Source organism: Canis lupus, chromosome 23 (assembly GCF_048164855.1).
Source record: "Canis lupus baileyi chromosome 23, mCanLup2.hap1, whole genome shotgun sequence".
NCBI lineage: Eukaryota > Metazoa > Chordata > Mammalia > Carnivora > Canidae > Canis > Canis lupus.
Genome location: NC_132860.1, coordinates 29854381 through 29860823, shown reverse-complemented (window position 1 = coordinate 29860823; position 6443 = coordinate 29854381).

Here is a 6443-nt window from a genome sequence, read left to right as displayed (position 1 = left end):
ATCCTTATGGTCACAAAATGGCTGCATCTTGTCCAAGCATCACAACTCTGCTTAGGCAAGAAGAAGGAAGAAGGACAAGGATAAAAGGCAAATGTCAGCTGAACCTATTATTATCAGAAAAACAATACCTTTCTGGAACCTTCACCCAGTCATGTCTACTTAGATTTCATTGGTTAGAAACTGGATTTCATGACCAGCTATAGAGTCTGGAAAGACTGGCAAGAGAGTCTAGGAGGGTGGGTATTTTAACTAGGCAGATCACTATCCGAAAATTGGCTTCTGTTAGGAAAGAAGGGGGAGAGGGTGTTGAGTGAGCGATTAGCAGGTTACCCCCATAGACCTGCATTTCCAACTGTCTTCTGGACAGCTCTACTTGGATATTCAGAAGGATCTCAAATTCAGTGTGTCCTAAGGTAATCTTATCATTTTCCCTCCAAATTAGTTTCTCTTCCAGTGGTTTCTTACTATAGTGAAATTCACAACCATTGACCCAGTTTGCTAAAGAAAGAAGCCTTGACTTCTCCCTATCCCCATCCAGCCATATCCAATCAGTTATCCCCATTGTGGGCTCTTTGGTCTGTCCACCTCTCTCATTCTCTCACTGCCATTGTCTCTGTCCAGGTCATCATTGCCTGTGCCCTCCCCCAGAGCCCTGAGGAAACACTTGCCTTGTCCCAGTCCCACTACTATTCTTTCCACTGCAGCTGCCAGAGGACTCTCTCATAAATTCAAAACTATTAATGCCCTCTTCTGAACCATCACCCAAATTTCAGTGATTTTCTACTATCTGTGGGGGAAAAGTACAAACTCTTCAATGTGACAAACAAAGCTCTCTGTGACCTGGATCCTGCCTACCTCTCTGGCTTTACTGCCACATCCCACGCCCCAGCCACACTAAAAGACTTTTAAATAACCTTCCCTGGAAGAGTAATTTCTCTCACTGATGGGCTTTGTGGATGTCTTCCCTTCCCTTCCTATCCCCTTAGCTAACTTCTTATCTTTCAGATCTCAGACCACTCCAGGCTTCCTCCAGAAACTCTTCCCAGACCTGCCAGGATAATTCCTATCTTTCTGCATGGTAGCTGTCTGTTTACTTGTCTTCCTCATCAGCTAGATCAGTAGCTCTCAAACTTAGGAGAATGCCAGAATTGCTGCTTGTTATGTTCCTTCAGAAACCTGTAGGCCCCCTGGGTCTCTGGGGGCCCAGGAATCTGCATGTCAAACAAGCAGCCTGGGTCATCGTGAGACCGATGGTCCAAGAACCAGATTTTGAGAAACACTGAACCCACCTTAGGCAACCTTAGGGCAAGGAAAGTGTCTTGGTTCCCGGCATGTCCCTAGTGCCTAACACAGGGCCAGGCACAAAGTGGATCACCTTTCTAGATCCAATCCTTTGTCCTTCTTCTCCTCTACATGCCTCATTCACATAATACTGATTATAATTTATAGGATATCGCGAACTATTGTCAGATAGGCAAACAAATGAACAAATAAAAAAATAAAAGTGATTCTTCTTCAGTGATTCACCATTGTCTGCAAGTTCAAGGGTAAGCTCTTAACAGACCAGAGATTTGAATCCAGTAATGCCTCAAATTATCTCTGTGACTTTGAGCAGTTTGCTTGGCTCCCTCACCTGAAAAACTAAGCTAATACTTATACCAACTCTTGAGGTTGCTTTTATGAGTAAATGAGATAATGAGCTTAAAACACTTAGGATAGAGCACCTGGGTGGCTCAGTGGTTGAGTGTCTGCCTTTGGCTCAGGTCGTAATCCTGGGGTCCTGGGATTGAGTCCTGCATTGGGCTTCCCATAGGCGGAGCCTGCTTTTCCCTCTGCCTATGTCTCTGCCTCTCTCTGTGTGTCTCTCATGAATAAATGAATAAAATATTTTTTAAAAAACCTTAGGATAAGCCTGACACATAGCAAGAACTCAATACAAATTGATCATTTATTATAATTACTGCTACTACTATTATTTATGGGGTGTCTATTATATGTTAACCAGGCATTTAAGCAAGCATTTTTATATGCATTCTTTCATTTAATTTTCTCAGCTTAGCAAAGCAAGATCATTGTTCTCTCTTTCTCAATAAATATATAAATAAAATTTTTTTCTAAAAAAAAATAAATCAGGGACGCCTGGGTGGTTCAGTGGTTGAGCGTCTGCCTTCAGCTCGGGGCATGATCTTTGAGTCCCAGGGTTGAGTCCCACATCAGGCTCCCTGTATGGAAGCCTGCTTCTCCCTCTGCTTATGTCTCTGCCTCTCTCTCTCTGTGTCTCTCATGAATAAATAAAATCTTTAAAAAATAAATTAATTAAATTAAATTAAATTTTAAAAGATAAATCAAGTTTGGCAACCATGTAGAACATAAACATTCATACACTGCTGGTGGGAATGTCAGATGATAGACAGTTACTCCAGAGAGCAATGTCTGGCAAAGGTGAAATGTTCATACACCATGATTCAGCATGATTTATACACTCCTAGGAACATATCCTAAAAAACCCACACATCTATGTATGAGGAGGCATGTACAAGAGTGTTCATTGTCATGATAATTTATTGAACAGAAGGATGTTTAAATAAACTGGAGTATAATGGCAAAATGAAATCACATATAGCAGTTACATTGAATGAATCCCAAAGCATAAGCTGGAGGGAGGGAAAAGGGAAATTTATAGAATAGCCACAGTAGGATACTGTTCATATAAAGCTTAAACTATGCAAAACAAGTCATCTCTCTTTGTGGCTAAATACATATGTTCTAGAAGCATTGAAAACATGCATTGAGTTAATAAGTCCCAAATTTGAGATGGCAGTGGCATCTAGGCATAGATAAGAATGGAATTAGGGAGGTCACACTGAGGCTCTCAACTGTATACTTCATTTCTTAACAAAAGAGCTGAAGTCAATATAGGAAAACACTAAGATGTGACTGAGCTGGTTAAAGAGTACATGGAGATTAATTATATTATTCAATTTTTGTGCATGCCATATTTTATAATTTTTTAAAGACTTCAATAAGAACACATAGAATAAGTACTTTGGGGTCCAGAAACATCCTAAATCTTTTGGGTCATTTCACTGCCATCCAGATAGCAGCAGCTTCTCCAAATTTCTTAGCTCTCTGAAGGGCCTCCCCTTACAGGAACTTAGGTCATTGTTCCAGGGACTGACCCATGCCTGTGGATATCCTCAGCTCTGAAGTCCAGCAAGACCTGGGAACAGGCATGACCCAGGCTGCCACTCCCAGCTGGCAGGGACACCTACCCCGCAGGTGCCACTGAGCCTAGTGACAAAGTAGTAGGGAGGTCCCCCTCCAGGAGCTGGGCTCAGTCAAGAACCTCTGCATCTTGGCTTCTGTTCTGCCCAGCTCTAGCCCAGCAGGAGAGCTCTCGGTGGGAATCAGGTGGACACCAGCTTCAGGTCATGCCCAGGTCCCTACTCCCCTGCTCTGGGTCCAGCACGCCCTGCACTGAGCCCGTAGTCCCTGCCTGGGCATTAGGAGCATCAACCTGAGCTGAGCAGGGTGTGCACGGGACGCTGCACATTCCCATTCAAAAAAGTTCATTTCCACTGTCTCCTAGTGTTAAGGGCTTATAAACTACCTGAATGCCATCAGTGCCATCATGATACCAGATTTGTATTATGAACACGAAAAGACGTGGTACTACTTCATAAGATGCAGATAAGTTAAAAAAAAAAAAAGCAGGTTATAAAGCAGTATGTGTAAATGTGATCCCATTTTTTTTTAAATTTTTATTTATTTATGATAGTCACACAGAGAGAGAGAGAGGCAGAGACATAGGCAGAGGGAGAAGCAGGCTCCATGCACCGGGAGCCTGACGTGGGATTCGATCCCGGGTCTCCAGGATCGCGCCCTGGGCCAAAGGCAGGCGCCAAACCGCTGCGCCACCCAGGGATCCCATGTGATCCCATTTTAAGTGTGCACTTAGAAAAAAAAAAAAGCCAGAAGTGAGTATTTAATAGAAAGTGGGATCAAGAATGATTTTTTTTTATTACTAGCTATATTTTCTAAATGTTCTACTATGTTTTAACCAGCTTTTAAAACTAATGTAAGGGTGGGAAAATAATTCATCCTCTATTCTAGATTCTTGGCTGAGACATACCTATAATAAAAAGATAGCTTAAAAGGAGAAAAACAAGTTCCCACAAAGATATGAGATTCAATGGCAACCTCACAGTTAAGACTTATATACCTTGCTGAGCTAAGGACAAGGATAGGGTCTGGGATTTCAAAGCAGGGGCAGGAGGTGGGGGGTGGCAATTCACAGGAAGATGAGAAGAGCAAATTAAGTCTCTCAGATAAAAATGTGATCTTAGGTAATAGTTCTCTTCCTGGTTACAGGTCCCCTTTCCAAATTCTTTTACGCAGTTAAGGGGGAGGTAAAAATCTTTTCCTGAGTCTGCGGGGTCTTGATTGTCTCCAGCATAAAATAATCCACATGCCAAAGTGGCACGTTTTGGGTGGCATATCCTACCCCCCGCCTCCTTTGTTAGGTCAAAAAAAAAAATCACACAGGTAGAAAAAAATTTACAATTACAAAAAAGTACTCAAAACGTAAGTCTTCCTTTTATCCTAGTCCTTAATCCTCCTTCCCCAGTGGAGGACTTCTGTGTTCAGGACCAACCTTTACAATCAGAAACAAAGGGGCATTTGCAACAAATGAAATACTTGTTTCTGGGTTTGTATCTTCCACTAACAGATGGGGGACCTTCTTAGGGCAGGGGAAGAAAGAAGTTCAGCTTTGTGATCCGATAGGGTTTTGAACCACAGCTTTGTGACTAGTGTAGTCTTGAGCAAGTCACCAAATCTTTCTAATTCTTGATTTTCTCATCTTTGAAACGGAGATAACCACCCATCCCAAAGTTTTGTTCTAAAGGTAAGATGAGATCATTTGTGTAACACACTTAGAGTCTTTGCACACATAGATGCCCAATAACTGGCAGCTGCACTCATTATAGGAATTGTTACTGGTGTGTGCCACATGACTTTGTGAGATGGGGAAACTGAAGGACTGCATAGAAGCCACTTTTTGCTCCTTTCCTTGCTTCTATTCTTGCTAGGACCTGGACTCTCACTTTACACATGCCTCAGAATGCATATAGCAAATGTCCTCCCTGTCAGGGACACGGAGTTAATGATTTTTAAAAATAGATAACATCTAAGCAAGGACCAGGTGAGCATGAGCAGAGGCAGCTAGGCTAGACATCCCAATGACGTCATCCCGGAGGTTCCAAAGAACAACACCTGGGCCTGTGACTTTGTTCTAAGGGGTTCCTAGATGCCTGGGAAGACAGGTATACTAGACCACAATCCTCAATAAAAACTCCGAGATCTCCAAAGACCAGACTCCCTCCATTCCTTTCTGAGTCTCCCAGACACTCTGTCTGTATCTGCAACCTCTCTCTCTACCTACAATAAACTCTGCTCTCACTTCCTGCTGGCTCACATTTGATTTTTTTTCTTAAGATTTTATCTATTTATTTATTCATGAGACACACACAGAGAGAGGCAGAGACATAGGCAGAAGGAGAAGCAGGCTCCCTCTGGGGAGCCTGATACAGGACTCGATCCCAGGACCCTGGGATCACGCTCTGAGCCAAAGGCAGATGCTCAACAACTAGCCATCCAGGTGCCCTTTGTGTTTGATTTCTATCCTGTGTGCAGCCAGAGACCCTCTTGAGCAGTCCTCTGAGACCCCCTCTGGGTCCTAAGACCCAGCCTGCCCACATCATTTGCACTTAGTTAAGTCTTCAGAAATGGATTGATAGATGGTTTGTTGGGCAGGGAATAGTTTCTGAGATTAAAAACAGCTTAAAAAAAAAAAATTCCCTTGAGGGTAATGTGGGCTTCAAAGACCCACAAATTCCTTTGTAGCTTGGTAGCTGGTGGGTGGGGTAAAGAGTTCAGTATTGGGGGAAGAAAGGCTGAAACCATGCTCTGTAGTTAAGGAGGCCACACTGGGCTATGGGCAAACCCAAAGCCTTAAAAGTCTTAAAAGTCTCAGAGAAGGCAGGCAACCAACCAGAGGAAAATCACAAACGGCTCCCAGCAGTGAGGAAATTAATATGCATTTGTTCTCTGTGCTGAACTCAGTGTCCCCATCTTCTGTAGGTGAGCAATCCCCTGCATGCAGAGACTAATACTTTAGGGCACAGAACTTGGAGTGTTGGATTATTAGTCATGGTGATTAGAGGTGGGGGAAGGCATGGGGGGCTGGGTAAGGGACTAATGCTTACTGAGTCCTGACTATGTGTAAAGCAATTTATACACATTTTCCCCCTTTGAATCTTCATCACTTTGTGAGGTAGATGATACTGCCTCATTTACAGACGAAACACTCAGGATTAAGCTAATGATTTGGTTAAAGTCACACAGTTACTAAGTGATGGAGCTAAAACTCAAACTCAAAGGCC